Here is a 14149-nt window from a genome sequence, read left to right on the forward strand (position 1 = left end):
GACCATATTACTTAAAACTTAGTATATCCGCAAACTCCATTATGAAAAAAAATTTTAAATCTGGCAAAATGGCATTCACCCTTAATGTTTACCTGGGATTGATCTTAGCGTCTACGTAGCTGGAGGATAGAAAATTTTGCCTGAAACAAATCTCTAAGAAATATAATCTAGTCTTTTCACGTAGTATTTTACTCAGGTTGAACTTTTAATCAGTGGGTTGGACAAGATATAAATTTTCAGGTGTTAGTAAATCGTTTTGGCTTCTTAATCAGTTGAGCTGTCTCCTCTTTCGCTTGCCTAAGGTATAGCAGCATCACTTAGATACCCCTGTCATACTGGGCTCCCTGTGCATCACTGATTTCTTCACTCCTACTCCAGTTATATGCAGAAGATATTTCTGTGACATCATTTTAGAAGACAAATTCCTGTGTTTCATCAGAACATGTAAAATTCTAATTCTAAAATTTTGTCACTCCGTGATTCTCCAGTTAGTTTTATTTCCCCTTATACTCATTTTCAAAACAAACAAAAAAACCCACAAAAAATGTAATACGTGTTTTATTTTAATAAAGTTTTAATAATTTCATGCTTCTGTTTTTAGGACATGGAAACTCAGGGATATTGTAGGGGCCTGCTGCCTGCTATTTTTCATTATAATGCTTTTTGTACTATATGACTTTTTAATCTATATATGTTATTCTAATAAAAATTAAGGAAAAATAAAAATTTCATAAACTTGTTCGTGCAAGATAACGTTTTGCTCTGTATTTAAATAGTTCACCTAGTTTTTATCCAACATTTTATTATGAAAAATTTCAAACATACAGCAAAGTTCAAAGAAGTTTACAATGAACACCCATACACTCACTATCGAGATTCTACTCTAAACGTTTTACCCATCTTGATAATCGATTAGTTGAACATAATCCCTGATTAGAGCTCTTTTATGAATTCACTTTTTGGCTTACTTTTCTTAATTTGCATCAAGTTGTTATTACTGTTTCATTTCTCTTATTTACTAAGATTCCTTGTGTGTGTGTACACGTGTGTGGGTATATACACACATTTTCAGAATCAGAGTTCCCAGGCATTACACCAAAGGGGACAGTTATTTCTACTGGATTGATCATCGTGTGGGTGGGAAGGTCTCTTATTTCTCAGCACAATGTATAAAATTGTGAACTCCCTTATTTCTACTGTTGTCTCAGGAATTCCATTTTAATTGAAATGAAACAATACATAATACTTCTCTAGGGAAAAAAAAAACTGAAGCAAATTTCATTGGATATTTTTAAAGTGTTCAATAAAGTTTGTACCATATTGGAATCTTGTTATATAATACTCACATAGTCTAATCAAGCATAAAATAAACATTATATATATTTCCCCTATAAATCATGAACCTAAAGGTTATTATCTTGATAATGCTAGTTCAAAAATGATTGCCTGTAGATTTTGTTAGTTGTTCTTTGACGTTTTTTTCATTCTCTTTTATGTTCTTTAAAGACCAGTTTTAATCATAGTCTTTTTGTGAATGAGAGTTTTATTATGTATCTTTTATTCTCTGAAACTTAGAATCAGTTTTCATTGTGTTGTCTGATATACACCCATTTCTCATCACTGAATTTCTCCCATCTTTTATTTTCTTTCTAGGTACTGCTCTGTAATACCTCACTACTAGTATACAATAGCCCTCCTGACCTTTTTCTTGCTTATCTGGTTTTCCATTCCTTGTCTCCTAGGCCCATTCTCTTTTTGCTGTTTATATTAGAATTAGCTTTAGTTATTCATTCAGTTCACTAATGTATTGAGCGCAGTTTTGTGCCAGCACTAAATTGAGCTACACAAAGATGCCTCCACCTTGTCTTCATTCTGCTGAACTTGGATTCTCAGTGCCTCCTGAATGCATCGTGCCCATTCCCAGCTAGATCACTTGCCCCTTTCTGAAGCGCCATTCTCATCCATCTCCCCTATTTCATTCTTAACTAGCATCCATCAGGTCAGCTTTTGCTGACCTTAATAGGTACATTTAAAAATAATATGTGAGAAGGCTTTATTTATATCAAGGTGATATTTATACCAAGGGTTTCAAATAACAGGTCTGCATAGCTTTCTAGAAGAGAGTCTGAATTTTGGGATTCTAAATTTGAATATGGTATGTTATCACTTTTCAAATATTTTTTACTACATGCCAAGAACTGTTGTAATATTTCTGGGCGATTTTTCAACACTGAGTTGCTCTGTGAGTGAAGATAATTACTGAAGTGGTAAAACAACCAAAGCAGAACACTAACTTTACTTCAGTATATTATTTCTTTTGGTTAAAGACCAATAAGATCAAGATTGTGGGTTTAATCCCACGTGGGTCAGTTAACTTCTCAACAGTAAATACTTTTCAGTATTCACATGAATATAACGAGTTTAGCACAGACTCATTTATCATGGTCAGTGGTGCAAACTTCATATCCCAAGGTTAGCAAATGTAGAAAATAATATATTTTAATGAAAGGATTTAAGTTATTTGGCAAGGTTTCTATTGTTTTTTTTTTTTCCTAATACAGTGCCAGAGACTTACCAACAAAGGGATATAAATATTGCATGTAAGTTTTTTGTAAATAGTGTAATTCAATTGGTATAGCATATAAAATAATTGTTTAACTATATAAATTTCAAAAATGAAGAAAGAAATAGCATAAAGTTTAGAACATGACGGATTTGGGGCCAACTTCAACAGTGAGCTGTTAGGGTGAATAGAAGTGGTGAGGGAAAGAGGTGGCTGCCAAACCTCTTGTTAGGTTGAGGGAACTGGTTGGTTGGTATCCACCCAGCTTCTTAAAAGGATTTCTAGTGCTAGGCTACAGTAGTTCGATTCAATCAAATAGACAAAAGAAGATCTGTAGGGTTTTCACCAGGAAATAATGGGCTGATAAGCGTGTTTGATAGAGATTATCTTTGCAGCCGTGTTAACAGTAAAGGAGAGTAGATTGCTGAGCTTTTAAAACCGTGACCACTTTCTGCTACTGTGGATCTTACTGGATCTTACCAACAAGTTAGAAAATGCCCCTCAGAAAAGGTATAGTTTGTTCCTTCTGCCCCAGACAAACAGCTCCAAAGTATTTCAACTCCAAGAGTTAGAGAACTTTGGGAAGTTCTTTGATGAATATTCTAGGTTGTGCAGGCCATATGGTTACTTTTGCAACTAAACTCTGCTGCTATTATTGTGTAAATGAATGAGTGGGTCTGTGTTCTAATAAAACTTAACTTATGGTCTACGGCCATGCCACCCTGAACACGCCCGATCCTGTCTGATCTCGGAAGCTAAGCAGGGTCAGCCCTGGTTAGTTCTTGGATGGGAGACCACCTAGGAAGACCAGGTGCTGTAGGTGTGCGTAGATAGGTAGATAGATAGATAGGTAGGTAGATAGATAGGTAGGTAGGTAGGTAGGTAGGTAGATAGATAGATAGATAGATAAGGGATTGTAAGTTGACAAGGTCCTTGCAGTCTGTGAGGTCAACCAAGGGTTGCCTTGCCTAAAAATATATGGACACTGAAATTTGGTTTTTATATAACTTTCACATGTCATAAATTACATTTTTATTTTTTTCAATTATTTAAAAATGAAAAACAAAAAAATTCTTAGCTTACAAGCTGTACAAACACCGGTGGTATTAGCCCCTGTGCCTTAATTTATTGACCCCTGCTTTAAATATTTGAAAGATTGTTATTCACAAAAGCTGGTAGCATATTGTTTGTTTTTAGAGGACAAAACTAAAACTAAAGGGAGGGATAAAATTTCAGCCTCAAATTTCCTTACATAGTGAGAGCGTTTCTACAAATTAGAGCTGCCTGCGATGAAAAAGGCTGCCTCAAGGTGTTCCTGTGCTTGAAATGTTCAGAGGTGGGAGGCTGCACTGAATGACCTGTCAGCTCTCTTTTAATTCTTACACTTTAGGCCCTATAACACAATTAAGATGGATCATTCTGATAAAGCTATTTTAATGTTTTTCAAAGTATAATTGCTTCCCACAGGTTTAGGACAGTGTCTGTGTGTGGGCAGGGGCGGGGGAGGGTGCCTTAAGTATTTTAAATTAAGGATTTGTGGTGCCAAGGTTTGCAGAGTCTACTTGCTAGCCTAAACGTGTTTACACACAGCAGTATCTTCTAATTTAAATTCAGCCATAATCTCCAAACACCCCTAGCCTAGACAGCTGAAGGTGTAGCTTCATTTTTATCTCGTTGGCCACCTGGAAGCCACAGTCAGTGAGTAGTCTTGACATCAGTAGTCTGTCTGCTTCATTAAAATGTTAATTTCGTGGATTTAATTTCCTTTGTAAAATGTACCACTGCAGGACACTATATGCAGACTTATTCTAAAGCAGACCAGTTTGCATGTTACATTTTAGTATATTTCTTCAGATTTCTGTGTATTGCTGTTCCTAGGAATTGCTTTTGTGTTTATTAAGTATTCAAATATCTAAAGTCTTTAGACATTTAAGGCAATTTCAGCTTAGCAAAATGAAATTTAAAAATAATTCTAAAAGCACTTTTCCTCATCGATGACATAATTCTCACTTCTAAGAGTAAAATATACATTTCCACTTCCCTCCTATAACTCTGAATCTCCACCTTCAAAGAAAGAAGGATTCAGTAGCAGTTTAAGTGAATGATCAGAATGAATCTAGATAGTGCCAGGTAGAAAAATCAATGAGCAGAATCTTTATGTCCTATGAGGTCCTGTAAATCAGGGGTCCCCAACCCCTGGGCTGTGGACCAGCAAAGTGTTATCCGTACTTGCAGACACTCCTCAGCGCTAGCATCAACCACCTCAGCTCCAGCTAGATCATCAGGCATTAGATTCTTATAAGGAACACTGGTCCCTGGTGCCAAAAACATTAGGGACTGCTGCTCTAAATGACCTTTCATATTTTGAAAGTACCAGTTTAAATACCAAGTTCACATTTTTATCCCCCAAAATCTTGAATTCTGAGTGATTTCTCCAAAGGGAAGGTTAATCAAAAAAGATAACCAAGAGGCTGCTGCTACCCTGGCAGAAACTTAGGATCTCCCAGTCAATGCCCCGAAACCAGTAATCAGAACGATTGCCCTACAGAAAATTCAGATAAAAATGTGCTTTGCCCAGACCTTGTGGGTGTCTTTGCTAGTGCCTTTACATCTTGCTGATTTTCCTCATAATTTTTTCTTTTAGGTCTCCTTTGCTGCCTTCCTTTCCTTTTCTGGTCTCCAATGGAAAAGCCATTCCCCAAAGCTCTGTCCTCTGCTTTTGGCTCTTGTTATGTTGTGTTGTGTTATGTTATGTTATGTTTTTTATGTTATATTATATCATATCATATCATCTCTCTCTACAGTACATCTCCATGCTTGTGACTACCACTATCGTCTATTTGCTAATGGTCCCACATTTTATGCTTCTGACTAACGTGTCTCCTGAGGTCTGACCTATCCGAGTCTCCATGAATGGACTGGATAATTTTATATAGCTATGTTTCAATCATCTCAAATGTCTAATACCAAACTTCTTACTTTCTTCCTAGCTTCTTTGTTTCTATTCAGCAGTGCCATCCTTACATACTCTCAAACTAAAAGTGTTCTAGGAGGCGGCCCACAAGGATTTAATGTAGAAAATCAAAGAATAGTTTATCCCTTTTGATGAATGCCAAATTTTGTCTTGTTTTAGGCCGGTCGAATAAAGTTCTTTTCAGCCTAAGCACACCCGTAAGAGTCTATTCGCATTAATGATGACCCAGTAGAATTATTGTTAGTCCTCAGCACTTACCCTCAGCTTCTACCACAGCCACTGTGGAGATGTTTATGTTGTTTGTCATTGGACATGGGGAGGAGTTGGCATAAATTTGATCAGGTGTTTCCAAATCATTTGAAGTTTTTATTAAAATGAACATAATCCCCAGAGGACCCTGAAATTACTCTATTCTCAAGCTTTAATTGATAAAGGGTGGCCCAAGTCAGCTCTCAGGGCTACTGGCTGCCAATAGAGCTTCCCTAGTTACTGTTTAAAATAGGAGTTTAGCAAGTGGCATCCTACTGTTTCTCGTATGAGTGGCTCATGCGACTCTTCTCAGGTACATGACTGAGATTCATATACAACTGGACTTATAATTCAGATGTAATAAGTGAGTACCCAATCTTCTGGCCAGTCACTAATTGTCCCAGGTTACTGGGGCATATGTCATGAGTTTAAAGTCACATATGCTTAAAATCACTATTTTCAGATATAATTTAATATCTCTTATTGATATTTCAATGAAAATTATTGTTACGAGGCTGAGACATTTTTATTAAGCCACTTATAATTGTTATCCATTCAGCACATACTTATTGAATGCCTATAGCACAACATTGAACTAAGTGCTATATGACATACAAAGGCATTATAATACTGTCATTATTATTGAAGAACCTATATAATCTAGTAAAATTCCTTATTGAGTTGGTGAATTTTAAAAAAACAATGGAAAAACTATGATATTAAAAGTTTTTTGCTTCGAGAGTGTTTGAGATCTTGCTTTCTGGCACATGTCATTGGTTTGGTTCAAATAAACTTATAAAAATTCTTTTGAAAAATTAATTAAAAAATGAAAACTTCCTGCTTCCATATGATTCAGTGATGAATTCCTAAAGTATTTGACAATTTTTGGAATCTCAAGCATTAATTTTTATTTATATTCTCCTATCTTCATAGGAGAGCTGATTCTGCAACTACTTTTAAGTCATTCTAAGTACTAATAGGATCAAAAATGATGTCTTCTCAGGGACCCCACCCCCAGAGCAAGGTCGGCTTAGTTTGACTTTGACACTGACTTTTACCTTGGAACTTAGGGCAGGATCCCCCTGACACACACAAACAGAAAGTTAAGTGAGAATAAGCTATGTCCATAGCGATATATGAGACAAATTAGCTTTAGAATGACTAAGCTATTTTCTAGACTGAAAGATAACACCAGAATGTAAGTTTAGTCTTCATTTTAAATGTGCAAGCTAGTGTTTGAGAGTCTTATTGAATTTACTTCTGCTATCAAGTTGCTTTTCCTCACTTTTCAGTGTGGGCAGTATTTTTGTATCCATACCTGTGGTTCAGAAAGGTGGCCACTACCTCTAGAGGGAGACTTGAGAGCCAAATTAGAGAGACTTTAAGTCATACATGACTCTAGCCGAGCGAGCTGCAACAGTATTTCCTTGAGAGAATAGGAAATGTTGCCTAAGAGTCATGAGAATGACAACATAGAAGCACCAGAAAGATAAAACTATGATCAGAGATAAATGAGCCACAGGAGAATATACATTTATAGGGTCATTCTACGCACTTCTAAACCTTTAGTTTTCTCTGTCAGGCTGGATATAGAAGATACTTACTAAAAGAAAGTTTATTCATATTATTAAGTAGCAAATTTACTCTAAGCAATAAAAGATAAACTGCTTCATTCTAGCAATTTGTAGACCACACCATTTCTCGCTTTATTACAGGTCAGTGAAGGAATAATTTAAAAAGTCACATGTGAGCCATAATTCTTTCCAATAGAATTAGGTCTTCATAATCACACCTAGAAGAGTAATGGGAAACTTTCCATTTCAGAACCATATGCAAGAAAATGTAGCTCAGTCCTTTTATATTGGGTACATTATCAGAACAGTATGTTTCTTCCGCTGTGGGTAAATGTTGATTAATTGATGTTTTGTTTGTATTATGTTTCAGAAATGGAAAGTATTTCTGTTACATTTGTAATTAAGGTATTGAACCTTGTCTAAAAGGCTTTTGCTGCCAAACAACATTTTGAAAGACTTTTAAAAAAGATAATGTAAAGACCAATTGTGTTCTCCTGGATTTTAACTTTTAAAAAATTGTGCTTATTGAGAATACCAAAGCACAATTTGGGGGCCTTTGCTCCGGTCCTTTTATACAGTGGAAAGAGCTAACTATAGCTGGGAGGCAGGAAACCCGGCTTCTAAATCTAGTCTTTTATTCAGCCGGCTCTAAGCCTCTTTGAAACATTACTTACTGTCTCTGATCTTCACTTTACCAAACAGAAAATGAGAAATTCTGAACTATCTCTCAGTATTAAATTCTTGAACCTGAACCCCAGGGCTTGAGAATCAGATCGACCTAGTTTAGAACCATCACCTTGTCCCTGACTGGTTTTGTAACCTTGGTCAAAGTATTCAGCCTGAGTTGGAAGGCCTACTTCATGGGGTTATTGTGAGTATTGTGTAAAATAATATGAGAAAGTACCTACATATTGTTTGGCATTCAATGTGTTTCTTTTTTTTCTTAGTCTTCATAACACAGAGGAATCATTTCTGTAACGAGTGTCTATATGAACACTATGTTCAAAGCAATGTGGAGAATACAAAGATGAGAAAGACATGCAGCCTGCCCCTGAGGAGTATACATAATCTAATTCGAGAAATATGATTTTGATATTAACATTTAGTGGTAAACTAGAAAAATGATAAGTACTGTAAGAGAAATTCACATAAAGAGCTGAGGGGTTTAGAGAAGGAAGACAAAGTATATGTTATCAAATTCCAGAGTTTGGATGACTGGGAGATAATAAAACATAACCTTTAAATGTTATGAGATGTTATAATTATTAACACACAGCATGATGATGCATACGTAAGAAGTGAATGTTACCCATCCTGGGTTGCATCAGTTTGTATTGAAAAGATAATAGATCCTGATATGATTCACTGAGCAGGGCACATCATCACTTCTGAAGTATTTCTGCCAAAATGCATAACTTGATTTAATTATGAGGAAACACCAGACAAACCAAATTGAAAACATTCCACGAAATAACTATCGACTTTGGTTCCTGAACTGGATCCTGAACCAGAAAAAGAAAAATAGTGGAACAACTAGCAAAATTTGAATAACATTTGATATATAGATTAGCTAATAGCTCTGGTTTCGCTCTAGTGTACTGTGGTCGTGTCAGATGCCAACACGGGGGAATGCGGGTGACGTTTGCTAGAAGTCTTTTTAGTACTTTGCAACACTTTTTATAAACCTGAAATTACTTCAAAATAAAAGTTAAAGAAAAATAATGGATTCTCATATAGTATAAATCCTTTGCAGATTAAGATAGCTTGAGTAAAGATCTGTTTTAGGTTTATATGTGAGAATTAAGGGAAGCTGAGTGGTCACAACAGAGCTGTTCTTAAATTTAAGAATATTTTGACAGGTTTCAGTTGACCCACAACCCAAAACTAAAATGATACACATAAAAACAAAAGAGATCTAACTAATCTTGTTCTCAGAATTTGTAGTACTCCAATTTAGAATGGTTTTACTGGCCCATAGGAGCTATATAGCACAGGATCTGTAGTCATCATCACAGCCATGATTTGGTGAGCACTTACTAGACTGTTGTTCATTAGTACTTTTAATTAGATGGATATGTATCTTAATGGAATTACAAGCACATAAGGGCAACAACTGACCTATTAAGGATGAAGGACAAATGTAGTTTCTCTGTGTCAATTGACCGTAGCCAGACCTTCTTCAGCAGGACTTTATTTTTTTAACAATTAGACTTTTTGTTACATCTTAATTTCTCCGTATTGAAAAAGTTTTAATTTACCACATTTTTCTTTCCCCCTTTAGTTTTAGTAATTATATTTTTATTTCCTTTAATGAACCGAGTGAAAAGCAGTTGTGGTAAATAAATTATGTGCAGGGGAAAGCAATACATTATAATTAGAATTCATTAACATTTAATTAGGCATTCCATTATTGAATTGGTGTCTCAGACTTCTCCTGGTCTCTGACTAATCCTGTAACAAATACCTCTTTGTGGACAAATATTAGCCTGTAATAATTAGAGTATTCATCTAAGCTAACGCTTTTCATTAAGTCTCTGATTAAGATAGCTCCCCAAGAACAGATTGATTTAATTTCATATGATTTATCCACTTGTGTATCAAAGTCTGGTGGAAATTGTTTTTAACATCAGAGGATTAGGAATATTAAAATCATCTTTATAGTCAGAGAACTTTCAGATATTTAAGACCTTGGAAGTTCTATAAACCTAGGCCTGATGTCACTCTGCTAAACCTGAGTATCACAAGTGCTATAACAGACTGTCATTGAAAACAATACACTGATTCTGTTTTATATGAAAACATTGAATTTAGAGTCAGTACACTCTTGTGTACTTTGGGTTCGGGAATCAGTTTTCATTCCAAATAGCTGGTTCAGCATATTAAATGTACCTTTTCTGTTTTACCAGAAGTTCAGTGTCACTAGAAACACATTGTAGATAAATATTCTGAATCAAAGGCCTCCATGGACATGCATGTTAGTTGTCTTTTTTTTTTATAAGTTGAGTTGACCATTATTGCTTCCTCACCTTTTACCTTCTGCTTTTTCTAATTTTTCAGTGATGGACTTTTAATTTTGCTTGAGGTCTTTTTACTTCTTAATCATTTCCTCCCAACATTCTTCTCTTTATTAAAATCTGGCCTCACCACTTCCTCTTATACTTTCAGCCTTTTTCTTCTATCCCTTTTGTCCAGGTTTTTATTTTATTTTATGTCTTTTTAGTCCTTTCTTCCCTACTATGTGTGCATGAGAAAGTTTGTATTGCTCTCTGCGTGTGACTTGACTAAAGCTACATGAATCAATTACATGAAGCCAAAGGATGCACTCTAATTGCCTGCAGCCTAAACGTTGTGAAAATACCGCCCATTTTTGTGACATCAGGAAAGCTCATTATGAAGCAAACCAAATGTTTTCTGACCACAATTTAGCTTGTTTTTAGGAATCCCTGGGGGAGTGAGAGTATGTACGTGTTTGTGCATATGCACATTCTCAGTCGCAGGTGACGGGGATGCCGTGAGGGGAGAAAGAAAGGCATTTCAGTGTCCTGCACTTCCTGAGGTCTCCGTTTCCAGCCTTACCCCATGAGTTATCAGGTTCTTGAGAGTTGATTCTTCCCTTTCTCTCCCCTGCATTCTGCCCCATGTGAACCGTTCTCTTTGAAAACAGTGGTTTGGTGGGAACCAGAATCCGTAGGGCACAGTTTGATGGAAGGTGCTTTGGAATCAAGAACTGGAAGCTGAGGGATCTCAGACCAAGTCAGGCTGATGTTCTTAACAGATCTGGGCATGGCCTGAGGGGCTTCAAGCAGCTCAGCAGCAGTGAAGGAGTCACCGTGTCTGGGTCAGCAGAGGGAGGTTGTTGACATACTGGCTAGCAGGCCATGTGGACTAATAGGATGACGATCTATAACTGATGAAATACGGTGGTCATTTGCAGAAGAGACACCCCCTACATACACTTCCCGGGGAAGAGGTCAGAGTAGGAATAGAAGTGTCGTGTAAGGCAGGCAGCAGTTACTAGTTTCAGAGTAAAGTGTGCCCTTATGGAAATGCCAGCTCTCCGAGATTTTTCAAGCTAGTGGGAACCCCATGTGTCTCATGGACAGAAAGAAAACAGCACAGTAGAGAATTATAAGGCTTTCTTTGAGGAAGCTGGTAGTTCTATTTAAAGACAGATTTTTGAGACTTGATTAGGAAACAAATGCTTCTCTGGTAATACCTCAGTTAATGAAGAGGCTGCATTCCAGCATGCGTAATGAAGTGTCTTTTGTTATCAGAGAGAAGTGATACAGAAAGCATTAGGTATTGCATTCCAGAATTTCAGGAGATAATTTCAGTTTTAAAATATCATTATACATTTAACATTGTCAAATATGCCATAAACTAGAAAATACTTATCTGGGAGTTTGAAGATAGTGGGACAGGGGGAATGTCAAACCCACTTAGCTCTTTAAACCTACAGTAGGCACCTTTCCACGTTGAATAGATCCCTAGCTTTCTATCATGTGGCACCCTGTAGCTATTTTGATGTTTGTCAGTTAGCTCCCTTAGCTCCCTTGACCACGCACAGGAGACCTTGACTTTTCAATCAATTACCTGAAACCTTATATCTCAGGCTGCCCAATAACTCATGAAGAAAACTGGTTCTTTAATAGAATAACAGTGATTGCAAATAGAGGTGGAGAATGGCAGAATCAATCCCAGGCTTAACAAAGAACGTCTGATGTTCACAGAAGAACGGAAGCATAAATTCCTGTCTGCCTTCTCTCCTATGGTCTGGAGGACTATTAATCACAATTACGCTCCAGCTACAGTCTCCCAGTGCACCTTTCCACTGTAAGCTATTAGCAAAGGCTTTATTCTCAGGCTCCCTTCCAAGCAGAAATATACCAGAAAGGGAAGCTCAGCTCAGTTTCCCTTTTTCTGCTTATTCAATTTATTCAGTAAACATGTTTATTGAGCACATTGGAGAAACACTGGGGATATGCCAGTTAATAAAGTAAACAAAAATTACTACCTTATAGCACTTTCATTTGAGCAGGAGGAATACAGACAATGAACAAATAAGTAAGGTATAGAGTATATCAGATGTTGATAAGGCCTATAGAGAAAAATAAGTCAGGGAAGAGGAAAGCCTGCCATTTTAAATAGGGCACTCGGGGCCTTGCTGAAAAGGTGAATACGGGGGAAGAACACCTCAGAGGAACAGCGCAGGTCCTAAGATGTGAGTGTGCCTGGTGTTTTCAAACGGGAACACAAAACTCAGTGTGTCTGGAGAAGAGTGAGCCTTGTGAGTGGTAGAAATGAGGGCAGAAGGTAACAGGCTGGCAAGTAGTGAAGGGCTTTGTAGATCATAAGGATTTTGGCATTGTGAGATCCGCAGCCTTTGGGGTGAGGGAACGAAGTGGTGGTTGTAATGTAGTGACTATCATAAACGGATTAGTGTTATGTTAGGAAAAAGCTGTAGGGGGGAGGGTGGGCAAACAGAGAAACCAATTATAAAGATACCGTATAACCGGGTGTAGAGGTGGGGCCTTGAGGTAAAATTGGTGAGGCGATAAGAATTGGCTGGATTCTGGTTATATTTCAAGTAGAACCAATAGGATTTTCTGATGGAGTGGATATGCAGCATGAGAAGAAACAAGGATGCCTACAAAGTTTTTGGCCTGAACTGAAGGAAGGACAGCCTTTGAGACAAAGACTGTGGGAAGCACAGGTTTTGGGGAGAAAACCAGGAAGGAAGAAGTTCAGCTTAGGCCATGTTAAATTTGAGATGCTAATTAAACATCCAATAAGAGATGTGACCTTAGTAGTCAATTATTTGACTGGAAAGGAGAGACAGGCTGGAGATGCAGGTTTGGGAGGCATCAGCACATTTTTGGTATTTAAAGCTTTAAGACTGGAAGAGATCACCTAGGGAATGAGTCTAGATAAAGAATAAAATCCAAACCCTCAGGCACTTCATTATTTAGGGACCCGCCCACTAAGGAGACCCAAGAGTGCCCAGCGAGGCTGGAAAGCACTAAGAGTAATGTGAGTGGGAAGCCAAGTAAAAAGTTTTTTGAGGAGGGAGGGAGTCATTGGATTTGGTTATAGGAAGGTCACCAATGACCTGGATGAGGACTGTTTTGGTGGCGAAGGCAAAAGCTTAATTGGGTTCAAGAGAGAAATGGAAGGGGAAGACTGAAGACAGTACGGACAATTTAAGAAGTTCAGCTGTGGAAGTGAGCAGAGAAATGCATGGTAGCTGGAAGGAGATGTAGGTCTAGGGAATGATGGGAAGAATTATAAGCATGTCTATAGGCAAGATAAGAATGATTAAAGGGGAAATTGAGCAACCCTTATTAAGAACAGGGCATTATAAGCTTAAACAGTAAGATTTACTATTGCAAGATAGCAATGAAAGTTCAGCATACATAGGGACAAATTGAGACAATAACAGAAAAGGGGAGGATTCAAAGATCCAAATTCACAAAGGGGAATGGATATAAGGCACACATAGAAAATATATATACACATATATATATAATATATATATATGTATATATATACACATACATACATATATATATATACACATACATACATATTTACATATTTGTAACGGTAACCACACACCAAAGATTCAGAACTGAACTATATAACATAAAACAAGAAGGACCAGAGGGAAAAATCCACAAAACTCAACCAAAATAAAAAGACAAACACAAAGACAAGGAAGCAGTGGAAACACCGAGCTACCAGAAAGCAAAAGATAAAATGGCTACAGGAAAACCTCATATTTCAATAATC

The 14149-nt window shown here is 37.0% G+C and overlaps 1 protein-coding gene and 1 pseudogene across 6 annotated transcripts in view; both read left to right on the top strand.

The window, feature by feature from the left end:
- LOC105299139 (lysocardiolipin acyltransferase 1) overlaps positions 1–14149 on the top strand; it is a 166657-nt gene that overhangs the window by 123230 nt on the left and 29278 nt on the right. The gene's annotated exons all lie outside the window — the stretch shown is intronic.
- LOC111746059 lies at positions 3268–3386 on the top strand (annotated as a pseudogene).

Source organism: Pteropus vampyrus, unplaced genomic scaffold (genome assembly GCF_000151845.1).
Source record: "Pteropus vampyrus isolate Shadow unplaced genomic scaffold, Pvam_2.0 Scaffold173, whole genome shotgun sequence".
NCBI classification, from domain to species: domain Eukaryota; kingdom Metazoa; phylum Chordata; class Mammalia; order Chiroptera; family Pteropodidae; genus Pteropus; species Pteropus vampyrus.